The 18104-nt window shown below is 42.0% G+C and overlaps 1 protein-coding gene across 2 annotated transcripts in view; it reads right to left on the bottom strand.

Moving 5' to 3' along the window:
* plch2a (phospholipase C, eta 2a) overlaps positions 1 to 18104 on the bottom strand; it is a 158891-nt gene that overhangs the window by 115987 nt on the left and 24800 nt on the right. The window lies entirely within an intron of this gene.

The raw sequence follows: 18104 nt of genomic DNA, 5'->3' as shown, positions 1-18104 counted from the left end.
TTCTTTATCATTTAGTTCTCCATGCCTCTTAACTGAATTTAATGCAGAACTCACACACTTGCATGACTTGGACACCTTCAACACTCAAAAAACTGCAGCACTCCCACACCTGATAAACTTACACACTTGCAGGACTCCCCTCCCTGTATGGGTGAGTCCTGCAAGACAGCTGCAAGACTGGCACAGCTGAGGTCACAGTATGGCGGCAAAAAAAGTTGTCTGTCTTTGTTGCACTCACCACTAAAAACAGATCCAATATGACAAAATGGTGCACTGCTCCATTTCATGATATCAGTCTGAAAAATTCAGTGTTTAGAGAAAATATCTTGCATATCTGTTGCATCAGATGATAACCTCCGACTCCCAGAATCCTCTCTGTCCGCTTCAGATCTGATCTGCAGCACAGGCCTCTGAAAGTGTCCTGCTTGGACTGGAGGTTGGATGTGGGGCAGTAATTTGAATCTCTATTTAAAGACAGCGCCCTCTTCCTTCCCTCCTCATCTTAGTGATCTTCTTTCTCCTGCTAGTTAAATACTCATCTCACTTTACAGAAAACACGCTCAAATTCTTGACATGTTTTAAAGGAAAGAAGCAGGAACAGCGATGTTTTAGGAAAACGCTGAAGCACATTTCTTCTCCCAGGAAACAGGAAGTTTTGGCATTCAGAAAAGCTTTTCAGCAGGAAACATGGAAAAGGTTTTTTGTTGTTCACCTTTTGGCAGATTCAGTTGGCGATAGCGAATCATGGCACAGGGGGTTTGGCAGTATTTTATGCCGGATGCCCTTCCTGACACAACCGGGTATTTAAAATGGTCTGGGAACCGGCACAGGAGGACCCAGACTTGGGCCCCCTTGGGACTACATAGTTAGGCAGTAGCATGAAGGGTCTGGCCTCAGGACCCACACTGGATGAAGCTCATAGTGCCTCCTGGAAAGCACCAGTCCTACACGCAGCTAACTGAGCCATCCAGCAACTGGAAAAATGTATTTTTAGTCCGTTTAAAAATGTCTTTCTACCAGCTGACAGAGGAGAGACGATGTTGGCTCAGGGGAAGGAGGTGGGCTGCCCTCCCCCTCTCCCTCTGACTTCCTTTCTCTGACTTTCATTGCAGCTCCTCACAGACTTTGTGCCGTCCTTCTGAGCTGCACGCCTGCTTTCGTTTTCACTTTAACCAGCCAGGATCAAACGTTGCCTCCATTATTCATGCTGGTCCCTCACCAACACTGGCACCAGCCCCCCCCCAGGTTTCTTTAAACTTTGATGAGATAATGTTACTGACAGACAATTCCACACTTAGGTATCTGTCCTTGACTTCTCACCTGTCAGTAGCGATGGATATAAGTTTCAAGTCAGGAGAACTTTGGGGATTTCTTTCAATTTTACAAAGTCTGCTTTTACTTTGCCTGCAGCATGATTTTCCATCGGAGTGCACTCCAGTGGGGTCACCTGCAGGTGGGGTGAGACAGCCTCTGCAGGCGGGGCCTCAGGAGTTATTGTGTCCTGTTCTGTCCTGCAGAAGACTTTCTATCTGCTCTAACCATTTCATGGAAACTGCTACAACAAACTCTACATTTGCCCTGGGGGCAACAGAACACAGTTCTGAATTTCAGAACCACAAATTCAAAGCAGAGGAGACTCTTCACTAAACAGTTAGGCTCGTTTCACTGGGAGCAGGGCCGTTCAAAAGGCTCCCACAGTAAATGGGTCAATTTTACCACAAACAAACAATAAGGTTTAGTTATAATGATGGACAAACGTCATCATCCAATCAGCGATGTCTCACAGTACCTCCTTTTTCTGGTTTCTCATTTGTTTTGGTTTCTGGAATGTAATTTTCTTTTTTTAAATTAAATGCTGTTTTGTAAATATTTGCTTTGCCTTTTTAGGTTCCTTTAAAGTGAACTTTGAAATGTTTTTGGGTCGACTGATTTGTTGATGGGCCACCGTAATGCAGATCTGAAAATTACCCCCCCCCCAAAAAAAAAGCAACAGGTCACATGACCTCATAGTTTCTCCATCTCTGATTGGTTGATAGTTCGAACACGAAAACACTATAAATCAACAAAGATGTGACCTTCATGAGCTTTTTTCAGCTTTCTTTCTGTCTGTCTAGTGAGAGAAACCCTGGTTCTGGGTTGTGCTATCCTATGGGGTCCAGATGACCCGATCCTTACATTAACGTGTTCTCCCCACCTCCTTTCATGTAATCCATGGACACCAGTGAAGATCACAAATCACTGAAGAAAAAAGGTTCAGAGCACTGTCTAGTGGGTCTAGATGACCCAACTCCCAACGTTAAAGTGCCTAGGATAGCACAAGGGTTAAGATGAGAACTGCACCTATGACTATGATCTAGAGTTTGAGAACTGTCTCATTCCTGCTAGTCTAGTCTTTTGCCTGCATGCTATTCTGAGGAAAGACTGGAGACACTTTTCTTCTTCCCTCCCATCTGGGTGTTTTGGGGATTCGCTTCTCTCAAAGCCACACTTTCTGAATGCTTGTGGTGTTTTGGAACACAGATTTTCCCAAATGCTCAGCGGCCGCAGACAGAATTCAAAAGAAGGTGAAACTGAGTTGAAAGTATGGATCAGTTTTTGTGCCTCTGAAATAAGAGCCAAATGTACAGTTTTAAAATTCACATTAAGTAAACTGTAAATGGCAACACCACAGTGTTTGTTGTAAAATCCAATATTTGAATACAAAATTACCCAGTTGAAGGACTGCTGGCCTGCTAACAGCATTTACTGCAGTGCTGCAGAGACACAGGGGGCGGGGCTTTGGAGTGTGATGATAGTGCTGCTGCCATCTTTTGGGGGTTCATAGAACAGTTTTTTTTTTGAATGAACATCATAGTCCTTCAAACCTTCCCACCACAGTGGCTGTCTAAAAGATGTCTGGGGGTCTTTGTCATCCATCAACAGAACTTTACAGAAAGCATACAATATCCTTTCCTTCCTATGGCATGCAGCTCCGTCCTCTATCATCACAAGATCAGAATTTCTCAAAGCTCCTTGTCTTCTTCCTCAGAATCTGATTCCAGCAATGATTTTATTTTCCACAGCATCAAACCTCTGCAGATAACCCAAACTATAATAATAATAATACATTTTATTTAAAAGCGCCTTTCAAAACACCCAAGGTCACCGTACAAAGTTAGAGGTAAAACACAATAAAATCACAACATGTTAAAACAATAAATAAATTGGATTCATTAGTAAAATCAGCTGACAGAAAATGTGAAATTGTGTTCCGGAAATGCAAGCTTAAACAGATAGGTTTTTAGTAGGGCAGATTCTGTGCTATGAAGGGGACGGAAACCAGATTGAAAAGGTTCAAACTACTGTTGCATGTCTCGTTTTCAATCAGTCAATTGGTCTTGACTATCAGAGGAAACAGGAGGACTGACATTAGACTCTGGGGAGAAAGAGTGTCAGTGGTTAAAGGTGTTCAGTGTTCCTGCACGTAAACCTGGAAGACATCCTGTGATCATTCAGGTCTCTGCTCTGCAGACGGGGCCAGGCTCTACCTTCTGAGGAGCTCTCAAGGGGCTTCCATTAAAGTACTGTATTTCTACAGAGAAGAAAGTAATGATCCAGAGAGCAGCAAAGATCCTCATTAGATAAGAAAAGACCAGTGTTCATGCAACAACAGGTCGTGATTAATGATGGCTCTGCAGAGCTCCTCCTCTGTGAGGATGCCAGCTGATGTCTGGCTTTCACCCATGCTGTCCACTGTGACCACAACTCCTTTAATGAGCCAGGTTTCTCACTTTCATTTCCAGTTTAGCAGCATTTAAGAAACAAAGTCAACGCCAGCTTGTTTACAACACATCAACAAACTTTTGCTTGAAAGAGCTCAGGGATTAATTAACTTTCCTCCATGCAGAGGAGGGTCCAATGAAAGCATACATCAAATTCCTCTGGAGCTTAGAGGGTAGGGGGGCTCTGCTGGCTGCCGCTGAACTGCTTTGGTTTGCAGTCTGTCGCTGAAAATGATTCAGCTTGATTGGTGGATGAGAACGATAATGACTTTTTAAATATTGAAGTTGCAAACAGAAAAGGATGGGCTCACAGGATCTACTGTCCCATCGATGGGACTTGCTTTTGGAAAGAAACATCTCTGCTGGTCTGACCGAATATGCATGTTATTCTGGACCTTATCCACAGAAAGCTCTGTTGTCAGAACATGTGGGTGTGGTCAGACCACAATGTTTTGCACTGCATCAGCGGGGTCAGTTTTATGAACAGGAGGGAGCAGTCAAGAAGTGTTTGTCAGAAAGATGAGCCCACCTGGGTTTCAAACTGAAATGTTACTTAGACATTTGGACAATACTTTATTTGACAAGCTTCCGATCTCATGGAGGAAGGGACTGTTATAGGAGACCAGAGCTGGATCAGACCAGGACCAAACCTGCATGGGACAGTTTGGGGACTGATTGATTAGACTGACATACATTTTGTTTATTGATTGTATGAGTCAAAGGTGAACCAGATGTGCTACAATGAATATTTACTGATGATCGTCATTTGTTTTTGTGTGAATTTGTTTCTTTGTAAGGAATAACCAACACATTTTCAGCAAGACAGAGAGACTTCAAAACTCTTTCACTGACCTAAAATGGATCCAGATCATCTTTATCCAAAACCTCCACCAGTGTGACTCACAGATGAATACCTGGGACTGATCAGTGAAGTTTTCCAGATTCTTTCTATTTTTTGGCAAGATAATCAAGTGTAAATTAAATATGTTTACAAACAAATATGGACATTTTAGCTATATAATTCAAAGTAAAATACAATTCAATTTGCAATTTGTTAATATAATTTGAGTGTTGCACAGCGGTGCAGTGGTTGGCTCTCTGGTTTGAATCTCGGTTGGGACCTTTCTGTGTGGAGTTTGCGTGGGTTTTTTCTGGGCACTCAGGCTTCCTGCCACAGTCCAAAAACATGCTTCATAGGTTAACTGGTGACTTTAAAGTGTCCCTAGGTGTGCATGCGTGAGTGTGTGTGGGTGTGTGACCTATTCAGGCTGTACCCTGTGTTTGCCCATTGTTGGCCCCCCATGTATAATGGTTTAAATTCAGACTTTGTGATGAAGATTTTCCCTTTAACGTCAAAGAGTGTGCTGATAACTGGATGTTAACCTTAGCCACATGCGCCTTTTTAAGGCGTGATGAATGAATAAAGCAAAATAAATTGACATAACTGTCTAGTGCACATATCATAGTGTGTTAAGGAAATGGATGGATGGATTTCATAATTTGAGATTGACAATTGACATTTTAATATGTAATTCATGCTTGCAAAATGAAAATGCATTATGCACTTTAAAATTCTATCCAGTCATCTTCCTGTGCTCATCCAGGACCAGGTTGTGGGAGCAGCAGTCTGACCCTGAGGCGTTGAGTCTCTACAGCGTAACTGGAGAGACTACTGGGAATGTCCGCCCAGAATCCTGACATTTTTCAAAATAAGAGATCTTTTAGAGTAAAAGATTGTCGAAACTTAAAAGCGAAAAAAAAAAGAACCAGGCATAAATTTCTTCTGCGGCCTGGTGCCAATTGACTCACGGGCCGGTACCGGTCCTCAGCCCGGGGGTTGGAGACCATTGGTTTACATGATCAGCTGTTGACGCCTGGCACCGACAAATTGCCAACGGAGCGACAATATCAAGATAATTTTGCCGTTATAGAATCATTAACATTCTAAAAAGTTCTATTTTATTTTAATAAATAAACTTCAAGAGGCATGTCCAAATTTGAACAATCTATGTTTTGGGACAGGATGTATAAGCCTGTGTGTGAGACCGAGACCCCCGCCAAGCGGCAGCAGTAACCAGGGCCCCCAGACACCGGCATGGTATAGCAGGTAGAGGGAATCTGCCCGCCTCACAAACACCAACAAAAAACACTGCTTTTACTGCCCCCTCAATACAATTTCAATCAACGACAAGTTCTTATTAGCAATTAGTTCTTATTTGTTCAATTTCATTTCAAACTTTGGTAAATCATCTCCAAGAATCCCTCTGGTGATGAAGAATCATAGGACATAAAAACCTTGAGAACTAAGATCAGCTCACTGAAGTGAACAATTAGGAAAGAGAAAATTAGAAGAATAGTCAGGCTTGGATGAAGGAAGTTTAGCATTGTGCTGAACACATTTGCTCTTTTTTTTGCAGGAGGACAATAAGAGGACAAACCCTCATTTTTGGAATATCTTCTGTTCTGACTCCAATGTGTGACTGCAAGAGGATGGGATGAAAAACACCATCCTTTAGCAGCATCTCTCAGCTGTTCAGCAGCATCTCTTCCTTATGATGCATGAGGGAGTCACTACAACCTCTTCATCCCCACAATAGCAGCAGAAGAGGCTGACTGGACCTCTAAGGAGTGTTCCTCCTTGTCTTTCTTTCAACAGTACAAATGAATCTCCACTGAAGCTCTGCAAACATCCCACAGCGCCCCCATATTCAAATGTTCTTCATACTCAGACACATTTTCTGAAAGCTGCTCAGCTTTGACAGCAGACCCTCCATACGCAGTCTGCATCCGTCTTTCCAAGCTCTTCCCAGAAGGAACGGTAGCAGCAGCACTTCTGCCGAGCCAAAACCAGCCATCCTCAGCCACTGCAAAGTGAACCGGACCAAACCGAACAGAACTGAAATAAATCCAATGGAGGCAAGCCGAGCCAAAGAAAACCAAACCACACTGAACTAAGCCATATAGAAGTAAACCAAACCAAACTGGACTTAACTGAACTGAACTGCACCAAACCAGACCAAACCAAGCTGAGTCAAGTCAAGTCAAACCAGGTCAAGGCAAACTGAACTGAGGACTGAACTACATCATATCAAACCAAAACTGAACAAAATCGAACTACACTGTTCTAAACTGTAGAAAACTAAACCACATCAAACCAACCTAAACCAAACCAAACTGAAGTAAAAAATCTGAACCAAACTTAAAAAACAACCTGAACCAAACTAAATGTCTGTGGAAAACAGATTAGCTGCAGTCGGACTAAAACACCTGTTAAGCTGCTGCTCCTCTGCAGGGGAAAGAAACTCAAAGATTTCCTTCAAGAGGGACAGAAGGAGACCTGAAAAATCTCCTGGGCCTCACAAAAGGCCATCTATGTCTGGTTTCACACACACCTGGGGTTTTATAAAGAAAAGCTTTGGTTCTGACCGCAGACCTGGGAGAGAGAAAGTGTGTGTCCCCAACACAAACTCATATTGTTGACTGTTTCAAACTGTAAAAGTCTTCAAATTCCTCTGTGTTGGTGTGTTTCTGATCCACATGAACACTAAACCTCATGTTACTTGAGTTTCCTGCACATCTGAAAGGCTTTCATTACAAAACTGAATTGATATGTTTAGTCTCACAACCAAAAAAGACCCTGAAGAGCCTCCAAGTGCTAACCTGGGTGATGGTCCTCTCTGAGCTTTGTGTCAATCAGAAGTGTTTCGTTCAAAACCTTTAGATTTCCAGCAGCTGATGCACTGGCAGTGACTGATGGCCGGCTAAACAAAGCTTCATCCCAAGAAAAATTTTGGGACACTGCCTTGTGAACTGCAGGAATTTAGAGAGTGACGTTTTATTGTTGTTGATGATGAATCACCACTAGCAGCAGTGGCATCTGCATCATGGCTGATGTCTGCTTTAGCATGGACTTTGACACCAGAGAAGATTTGGTTTGTGTCAGCTGATGCTCATATCTGCTGTTTTTACAGAATTCTTTGCACTTTATTTTCCTTCACTCGCACTGAAGCCCAGTGAAGCTTTTCTACTGTGTTCTTTGGAGATTTAACACCATTACTTCCATATTCAGTCAAAGGCTACTTTCTTAATTTCTTGGTGTTTTTTGTGGTTACTTCAGGAAATGAAGAACATTTTTTCGAAGGAGAGGACGGTAAGATCCAACAACAGCAGGGAGGTGAAGCAAACTGCACACACACATTCATGCGGGGGGGGGGGGGGGGGGGGGGTTGCTTTCGGAAATAGGAAAGTCTTGACATGCCAGGACAGATGATACATTTCCCATGGCATTGCTTTATTTCACTTTAAATTGTGTCCAAATTATGAAAATAAAAGTATATCTGATTTCTGAGAATCCAAAGGTATTCCTGCTTCATCCAGAAGGCACACCTCAATTCTGTAATACAGGGAATCCTGGGAAATAATTATGGAAGCACCCTACAAAGGTGCACTTTACAAACACAGCAAGAAGGTTTTGAATAATGCATCTTCTAGCTGAAACAAATGCTTGCTTATTAAAATCCAAACACTCACAAATCTGTTTGATGAAAAACAAAATAAAAGAGAAAATCCTGCAAAGTCATTTGCAGTGAGTTATGACAGATGTGGTTATGAATCCCCTATGACTCTTTGAAGAACAAAACCACAACCACTCAAAAATCGACTCAAAGAAAAAATGTAAACGATAAAAACACAGCAGACAAAACCTGTTGTTTCAAGATCAGCTGCACAAAGGAGGGAAAGTTTTAAACATGACTTGATGTGAAAAAGTGAAAATTGCGGCATTAATGAAGAAAAAAAAGTTTCAATTTCAGGATGATGTGGATCTGCAGGCAGATTTGGACATTCAAATCCCACTCCGATCATCTCTTGATCTATTTTCAAAGCGTTCCAGACCAAAGTAAAAAAAACAGTCGTTTTCTGGGACATAGTTTCTGCAGAGCCGCAGGACAAATTAGCCTGAGTTGTGGAGCCGCCAAATAATTAAAGCCCTATTTAAGCCTTACAATGAAGGCAACACATGCAATGTGTATCTATATTAGCTATATTAGCCTGCTATCAAAATGACTAAGCTGCTTCAAATACATAATGAGTATTATTAACGAGTAAATGTTTATTTGCCCTGCAGTGCATTCTGTGGAAAACGACGCGTCACGTGACTGCTCTGTTGTGGAAGTTTAACTTCATTACAATATTAATGAATTATGTTTCAATGCTTTGATAAAATTAAAGAAATGTAATAAAGAAATCCGATTTTTGATGTCATTTTTATTTTGAGGATTTGATCAAAAAAACAATAAAATGGAGTGCGTGACGTGCCCCATGACAGTCAGCTTGCGCTTGAATGACAAAACAACTTCAAGCATTTGCGGCGCCTGGAGACTTGATTGATTGACAGCTCAACTTGCTGACAGCTTGGCTCCCGGATTTCCCGCTGCAAGTGACGTACCTGCTGAGCGTTACAATTTTTATTCTCCACATTCTTACAGCATTGGTAAACGTTAAGAATATTTGTGTCTTGTTTTTCCTCCTACAGAAACCATATTAAAACAAAAAAAATATTTCTCTCCCCCATCTTTTTACATTTTCAAACATTTTTGAAAATGCTCCAAGGAGCCACTAGGGCAGCGCCAAAGAGCCGCATGGGTTGCCGACCCCCGCCCTAGTTGGATTTTGTTTTTATTTTTCCCCTCTTGAATTAATGTGGGTCACAGAGACACGGAAGCGGCAGAAAGCGGCTTAACGGCATGATGGAGGATGTGAATGAACCCAGACATGGAGACGTGATTACCGATGCTTTTGTAGAGATTTAAAAATAAAAAAAACTCTAAACATCCTCTGGGTCTTCCATGTGTTGCAATGAGATCCACACAGACAGAAATGCGAAAGTATCTGCTGCAAATCCAAGTATTGCTCAAAACCGTGTTTATGAATGACTTATCACATAAATTAATTATTTTGTAAGAATGAACTATTATTTCAGAGGAACAAATAAATTATTGTTTTTACTCATGTCAGGTCACGGGCTCCATACAAAGCAACAAAATGGTGAGCATTATCAGATCTATCCAGCCGTACCGTTTAGATCCAGATTCTAGCTCAGACCAGGAAAACAAAGACGTTCATGGATCTGTTTGTCTGACAGAGGACGATCAGAATGGAGCAGAGCAGGAAGACTTTGGCCCGTCCATTGCACTTGCTGTGTTACAAAAGAAAGCTTTTTCAAACTGCATTTTTTTATCTGCTCCTGATTCACAATGATTTAGACATAGAAATACTCAAAAATGCAGTTTTATGCTAGATACTTCTATCTATGTCCATCATGAGAAAAATGCATTGGAGTGGGTCTTTACCTGGCAAAACTGTCTTGTTATCTTTTCAAAAAGAAACTGTAGATAAGAAAACCCTTTTACATTTAAACAATTAAAAATGTGTATTTATCAAAAGAGGGAGCCATAAAAATCACAAAAATATTTCAACCAACATTTTTAGTTGCCTTCTGTTAAAAGTGGGGAAATGCTGTCAGGGGACACAGGTGAGGCAGTGCCCTGTCTGCCTCACTGTCACCATAAAATGTGTACTACTAATAAATTAAATGTTGTCTAATCTGTGCTCAACTGCAATTTAAATGTATGACTATATTTTCCTGCATTTCTATCCTCAAAATCTCTGTATTTTGTATATTTTACAGCACAGGCTGTGAGGTGAATCAGCACCGAGCTCGGCCCAATGGCAGGTTGTGCAATCCTATGAAAACTGGGTTGAGCATGTGCCTTTAGCTTACCCAGAGTATGCTAATAATATAATGCTTTATTAAAAGGTCTTATACATTCTAGACATTTCTATTTGATTTTCTCCCTTTCTATTGAATATCTATTGTGTTTGTCAATTATTTAGTGTTCAGATAACATAAAGCCACACTGAAAAGAGGCAGCAGGTCTACCTCAACTTAGTGGGCACTTGTGAGCTTGCATTTGTTCTACAGTTATTTAAAAGTTCAATCATTAAAAAAATGTTTTTGCTCTGACTGATTGTAAAAATGGGGGATGTAATATCATTAAAAAAGTCTCAGAGTTGGACCTACAATCAAAACGTGAATTAATAAAAAATCAATGATCAATGTCGGACCAACACACTGAGACTGAGAGACTTCTGAATCTAAAAGAAGATGAGGAGGATTTTCACTCAGGAGGAGAGGCGTATAGACTTTATTTACAAGTAAAGGTTAGACCAGCATGTGTGGGTAAGAGTGTATGTCTGTTTTAGAATGCCTGTATAGCATTTATTAAACTTAAACTCCCCTCTCACCATCCACAGGCAGTTTCTCCTCCAAGCTCGGGTCCTCTACCAGAGGCAAAGCTTGAGGGTCCTGCAGTATCTTAGCTGTTCCTAGCACTGCGCTTTTCTGGACTGAGAAGGTCTGAGGTCTTTCCAGGTATCTGTTGTAGCCACTCCTCCAGCTTGGGGGGTGCCTCGAGTGCTCCAATTACCACAGGCACCACTGTCACCTTCACTTTCCAGGCTTTCTCCAGTTCTTCTCTGAGTCCCTGGTATTTCTCCAGTTTCTCATGTTCCTTCTTCCTGATGTTCCCATCGCTTGGCACTGCCACAACCACCACAACGGCTTTCCTCTGTTCTTTATCCACCACTACAATGTCTGGTTGGTTCTTTGCCCTCTCATTCTCTACCACCTTCAGAGGTGTTTCCCATTTTGACCTTGGGGTTTCCAGTCCATATTCTGCACACATGTTCCTGTATATTATTCCAGCCACTTGATTGTGGCGCTCCATGTATGCTTTCCCTGCCAGCATCTTACACCCTGCAGTTATGTGCTGGATTGTTTCAGGCGCCTCTTTGCACAGCCTACACCTTGGGTCTTGTCTGGTGTGGTAGATCTACACCTTGGGTCTCGTCTGGTAGATCTACACCTTGGGTCTTGTCTGGTGTGGTAGATCTACACCTTGGGTCTTGTCTGGTGTGGTAGATCTGAGCTTCTATCGCTCTGGTGCTCAGGGCTTGTTCCTGAGCTGCCAGGATGAGTGCTTCAGTGCTGTCCTGTAGGCCAGCCCTTTCTAGCCATTGGTAGGACTTCTTGATATCAGCCACTTCAGTTATGGTCCGGTGGTACATCCCATGCAGGGGTTTGTCCTCCCATGAGGATCTGTCCTCCAGCACTGTATCCTCTGCTCTCCATTGTGCAAGCACACTCTCCATTGTGAGCACACTGTCAGTTGGGGCCTTGAGCTTGATGTACTCAAGCATCTTGGATGTTTCATCCTGGATAGTGGCTTCTACGCTCACTAGTCCTCGGCCTCCTTCCTTGCGGCTAGCATACAGTCTCAGGGTGCTGGATTTTGGATGTAACCCTCCATGCATGGTGAGGAGCTTTCGTGTCTTAACATCTGTGGTTTTTACCTCTTTCTTTGGCCATCTTATTATTTATAAATTATATTCAGAATATCTGAAAGCTGGCAGTGCATAGCTGTTTATTGCCCGGGTCTCGTTCTTGCCATTAAGCTGGCTTCTCTAGACTTGCCTTACTTGTGACTTGTGAGGTTCTATGAGACTATGAGTCTATCCATAGAATTTCAATGATGTTGAGGCCGTATGATTGGGAAGGCCATGGCCAAACATTCAGTTTCTGCCTCCTAAGGTGTGCCAATGTGGATTTGGAGGTGCGGTTAAGGTCATTATCCATTTGTAGAAGCCATCCTCTCTTCAAATTTAGCTTTTTTCACAGATGCCATCAAGTTAGTGTCCAAAATTTGCTGAAATGTTGAATCCATTCTTCCTTCTACTTGTGAAATATTTCCTGTGCCACTGGCTGCAATACAACCCCAGGGCATGATTGCTCCACCCCCATGCTTAACAGTTGAACAAAGGCTCTTTTCATTAAACTCTGAGCCCTTTGTTCTTTAAACGTACCTTTACTCATTCCTGCCAAAATGTGCCATCATAACCTTGTTGGTTCACAGAACATTTTTCCAAAATGTATTAGGCTTTTTCATATGTTCATTTGCAAACTTCAAACAATGAATTTTGTGATAATGATGTAAAAGAGGTTTTCTTTTGATGACGCTTCCATGAAGACCATGTAAGTATTTATTTACAGTAGAACAGTGTAGCAAAACTCCAGAGTCTGCAGGTCTTTCTGGAAGGATCCTGCAGTCAAACGTGGGTTTACATTTGCTTTTCTCACAATCCTGTGAGCTGCTTTTGCACACGCCATTATTTTGTTTTCTGTTATTTTGAAAGGGTAAATGATGGCCTCATTGATTGACATATTACAAGAATGTCTCATCTGTAATCTGATGCCTTTTGAAGATTTATCCATCTTTCCTTGGCTTCTTTATGCACAATAGGACCGTCAGAGCACATTACTGGTTTTAAACGTAGAACCACTCAAAGCGTCATGTTTTATCAGTGGTTAACCACATCCATGCAGGCTAGTTCCACATCCACATATAATAGAAACCAAGCCCATAGCTGTATCTAAAACCAACGTTATTCCTTAGTACCAATACATTCGAAAGGTTATCATGACTTTTCATGTGCAAATGAGGATGAAGGAAACCCAGTTCTGTGACTCCTGTTAGTGTAAATTAAGTAAAATGACCTTCTTGTGTTTGCTTTTGCTTAATAGCTCAGTTCTTCACCGTGTTTTCTGCTTCAGTCTGGGTAACAGGAGTGGATCAGATGTTAAATGTGATCACAAACATTCTCCTTTGTGTTAGTGGAACAATACATATGAAAACAATAGGGATTCTATGTTTGGGGATCAAGATCATTCTGCTCTGATTTCTTTACATGAAGAAAAGAAGAACAAAATGAATAATGAATGAATGAGCTGAATCTCTTTTAACTAAAAAATCATGCAGTCGGTGGTGATGAAGCTGAGGAAGATGAGGGATGTGACACACATCAGAGTCCTCGAGGAGTCTGTCATCACACAGGACTGTGGTTTTATGGGTAAAAGGTCAAACCTGGGTGCAAAAAGCCGTGCAACAACCCATCTGCGCCCTCCAGACCTTCTAGATTCGGAGTCACCGTCCTGAACCTTTCTGACAGACCTTTTCTGAGCCGAGCCGAGCTGGCTGACCTACAGGAGCCTCTATGCTCATCGGGAAAATATTTTTTTTACGGGAGAAACACACTGGCGCCTGAATCCAGAGTCATTTTATGTGGAAAATAATCTTTGATGTGTTAAGTTTGTGTGTGTTCCTTTATAGAAAAGAACATGGTCAGCAGGAAACCTTTTGGCCTGTTGGTGCAAAAGAAAGCTGCTTCACTGCTTCAAAATTGACCTTCTGCAGCTTTCCTCCTCACTGTGGTCTCTAAGCTGTTGCAGGAGTCTCTCTTGAGGTTTACCCCATTAGAAATGACCAGATGGAAGATGCATGCAGTTGCTGGCTCAGACTGTGACCCTGCATACACTCAGAAGCCTGTAACTGGTGTTTGATTCAGCTTTTCTCCTGACATGGGAGGCAGGGCTGTTGGAAATAGTTTTTATTCAAACTCAAACTCAAAACTTTTCCTTTTAAGTTGTGTGTGTCTGTAGGTTCAAGTAACCCATGTGCTATTCTAGGCACTTTAACATTGGGAGTGGGTCATTTAGACCCAGTAGACAGTGCTCTGAACATTTTTTCTTCAATGATTTGTGATCTTCTCTGGTGTCCATGGATTACATGTAATCTTTCTCTCTTTATCCACCTTTGTCATGGTAGGGAGAACACGTCAACGTAAGGGTGGGGTCATCTAAGATAGCACAAGGGATAAACCGGAGGTGTCAGACGTCTGAGCTCCGTCTCCCCCTCTGGTCACCAGCAGGAACCATCTTCAGGGTACTGAATGGACTTCATCTCCCAGCAACCCCAGTATGCACTTCCTGGGTGCCACACACCTGACTCTCATTCACTCAGTCAATCATAGTCCACTTAAGCTCTGCACGGAGCCTTACTCAGTGTGAAGTATTGTTTGTTTCACTCCGCCTTCATTGCTGAGTGTTGCTTTTGGACCTGATCTTCTGTTTCTCACTCTGTTTGCCTGCCGCAACTTTCGCTTGGATCCTGACCATCCTGTCTCTTCTCTGATGATCTTATGCCTGTTATTGATCCCTGCCTGCCTGACCCTTATTTAGCTTTGTGGGCTAAAAGAGCTAACAAACCTGCTGCATTTGGATCCAGCTGTCTGCCTGTTTTTGTGACAAGAGGCTTATGGCGGTCCAGTTTCAGGAGCTGAATAAAAGATGCTTCAACAGACTGGTCACTATGTTGTCATGTTTTAAAGCCACTTTTTCATGAACATCTTTCTAATGAACAGAATAAGAGTCAGTTCTGCTGTTTGATAGTTTTCTGGAAAGACACAGAAAGATGGAGAAGAAGCTTGGCCTGACCATCCGCTTCATTTAATAAAACATGAGTGAGCTTTTATATTGGATCACTCCAGAGTGCTCTGATCAGATAATGGGAGGACTTGGGCCAAGAGTGATGATAGCAGTCAGTCTGCTGGGATTAACGGAACACAGAAATGCTAATAATGGACAGATGAAAGGATGAGATCAAGAAGTGAATTCCCTGATGGAGGAAGAGTTGGACTGGGAACACAGAGGAGGATGGAGATGGAAGCTAATGTGAATTTATCAGAGGACATATGAAGCAGTTCCAGTGAGCAATGTTCAGCCAGCACAGAGGTCCAGATGAGGCTACCGCAGCTGCCATTGCTGGTTTCTGTGGTCAGAAAACAAGCGCATGTCTGCAGCTGATGGAGGCTTACAGATGGAGGTGAGGGGTGGAGCAGATCAGGGTACACCATGGTAAGGTGCTGCACAGGAGCACATGTCTGTGGATGATAGACGGCTACCTTCCTGTATAATGTAGAAGAATGTCTAAAATTCATATCTAAGAAAAGGTTTTGTTTCATGATTATTTTGCTTGCTACAAGTAAAAAGCAATATGGCAGCTATCCATGCGTACAGCGTTGATCCAGATTCCAGCTCAGACTAGGAAACAAAGAAGTTCATGGATCTGTTTGTCTGCAGTGGGTGCATCAGAATGGAGCAGAGCAGGGAGACCATAAGAACTACAAGCATTTTCAAACTGCATTTTTTAGGTCTGCTCCTCATTCTTCACAATTTAAATAAAGAAATACTCAGAAATGCTATTTTATTTGTCTTAATATATGACCTCAATCATGAGAAAATGCTAAAAGTTTCTGAATGTTGAAGAAAACACCATTTTCATTGGAGTGGCTCTTTAAAACAGAAGTAACTTTTCAGGGAAACATTATGGAGTTGTGTGCTGCGCGGGGGGCAATGCAGGCAGAGACAGGAGGAGGCTTAAACTGGTTAAGGAGGCTGGCTCTGTCCTGAGCTGCACACTAGAGTCCATGGAGGAGGTGGCGGACAGGAGGATGTTGGCTAAGCTAACATCCATCATGGACACCCCCTCCCACCCCCTGCACCAACGGCACTGACCAGCTCTTTCAGCACGAATCTGTTACCCCCACAGTGCAAGAAGGAGCTACTGCAGGTCATTCCTCCCCCCAACCATCAGACTGTACAACACCGTGTTACAGTGACACTCCACGGACCCTCTGGTGTTTGTTGTTTTTTTTTTTGTTTTTTTCATTCACTCATTTGATTTATTTTTACAAACTGTTCTTGTCGTTGTTTTTCAGTTGTATTTTATTCTTTAATGGTTTCTTCTGCTGTGTATTTTTACTTAGTTATTTTTGTTTAAATTTAATTTTCATTGTCATTCGGGTATCTATAATGTTGTTTTATAATGTTACTTATCTATAATGTTGTTCTGAAGGTCACTTTATCCTCTGGGTATGCCAATTCTTTTGCTGTTTGAATTTCTGAATGTCTTTTTTTGCTGCTGAAGATAATGGGGATGAAGATTTTCATCCCCATTGTGGGATGAATAAAGTGAATCTAATCTAATCTAATCTAATCTAATCTAATCTAATCTAATCTAATCTAATCTAATCTAATCTAATCTAATCTAATCTAATCTAATCTAGTATAATCTAATCTAATCTCATGTGGACTGTTTTTGAGCTTTTAAGTGTGTTATAATGTTCATTTCTCACAAAAAAACAATCCCAAAGTGGTATTGTGATCCACTCTTGTATTTCTGAGTATTCCTCTAAAAACCTGCGCTCTGAGCACCAGCCCCCCCAACCCACGAAAAAGAGCAGGTTATCACATCATGACACAGACCAGTGAAGAACAGCCCCTTCTCGGAAGAGTCTGAACTGCCAGCTCCGCCCCCAGGATAACCCACACACACACTGAGGATCGGCTAAAAAATGTCATTTTCTATGCACAATATACACATCCATCTTTGCAAAAGTTCAAATGCTGTTTGTTTTCGTGAACAAAACACAGACACGCTGCTGAAGCTGTCTCTAGATTGACGTCATGAAATGGGCGGCACACACAAGAAGAGAAAGGCGGAGCCTCAGAGATCCAGAAATCTTACTTCCTGGTAGGAAAATTAGCTGCAAAGATAGCTCATATTTCCAAAAAAAAGAACATTCTTTAGTGTGCCAAAGGTAATATATAATCATATATAGGCTTAAGAAAAGCATTAAATAGGTCTTTGAACAGATAACCTTTTCAGATCTGGTAAAAAAAAATGAAATTGTCTAACCACAGCTGAGGTTTTAGGGAGACGTGAGGTTTTGGGGTGGACTCATCAGTGGGTTGACCAAAAATTCAAAACACTTAAAAAAATGTACATTTTGCTGGTAAAATCAAGTGTTGGTAAAATATTATACATTACCAACTATTTTGTAAATGACAACATATCAAGCTGCCTGCAGCATTTTCTGGCTGAATACACTGCATTTGTGCAGATCTTTTCTTTTTCAAGGTCTTTGCGGTAAATGCCACATTCATCCGTTCACACAAGACCTGTTTTCTTCTTCCTATTATTCCATCTGACTGGAGGCCAGGAACTGAACCTCTGCATTCAACATGCATCTAACCCATCCTGAATGTGCATGCATTTGTGCATCTGCAGAACTTTTTTGTGCCAAAAAGATCCGAACAACCGAACAAAATCTTCCTGCATCTGTCTGTCAGCCTGCAGTTCCGCCGCCTCTCTCCATCTTCACTGATAAGCAGAGGGGAGTTAAGCAGAGCGTCCTCAACAGGCTGAACCCCTCTTCTCAAAGCCTCTCAGTCAGAACCAGGAAACTGGACCCCAAAGTCAACCTGTCACCTGGCCACATCAGCGAGGGAGGAGGAAGGTTACCAAATAAATGACCACAGCAGTTCAAATCCAACAGGGAAAGGAGGAGTCCACTCCTCAGGAGGAGCTGAAGACGGACCAACTTCAA

Source organism: Oryzias latipes, chromosome 7, assembly GCF_053564925.1.
Source record: "Oryzias latipes strain Hd-rR chromosome 7, Olatipes_Hd-rR_3.1".
NCBI lineage: Eukaryota > Metazoa > Chordata > Actinopteri > Beloniformes > Adrianichthyidae > Oryzias > Oryzias latipes.
The sequence above is the reverse complement of the archived record's forward strand: the minus strand, read 5'-3'. Positions and strand labels throughout refer to the sequence as shown.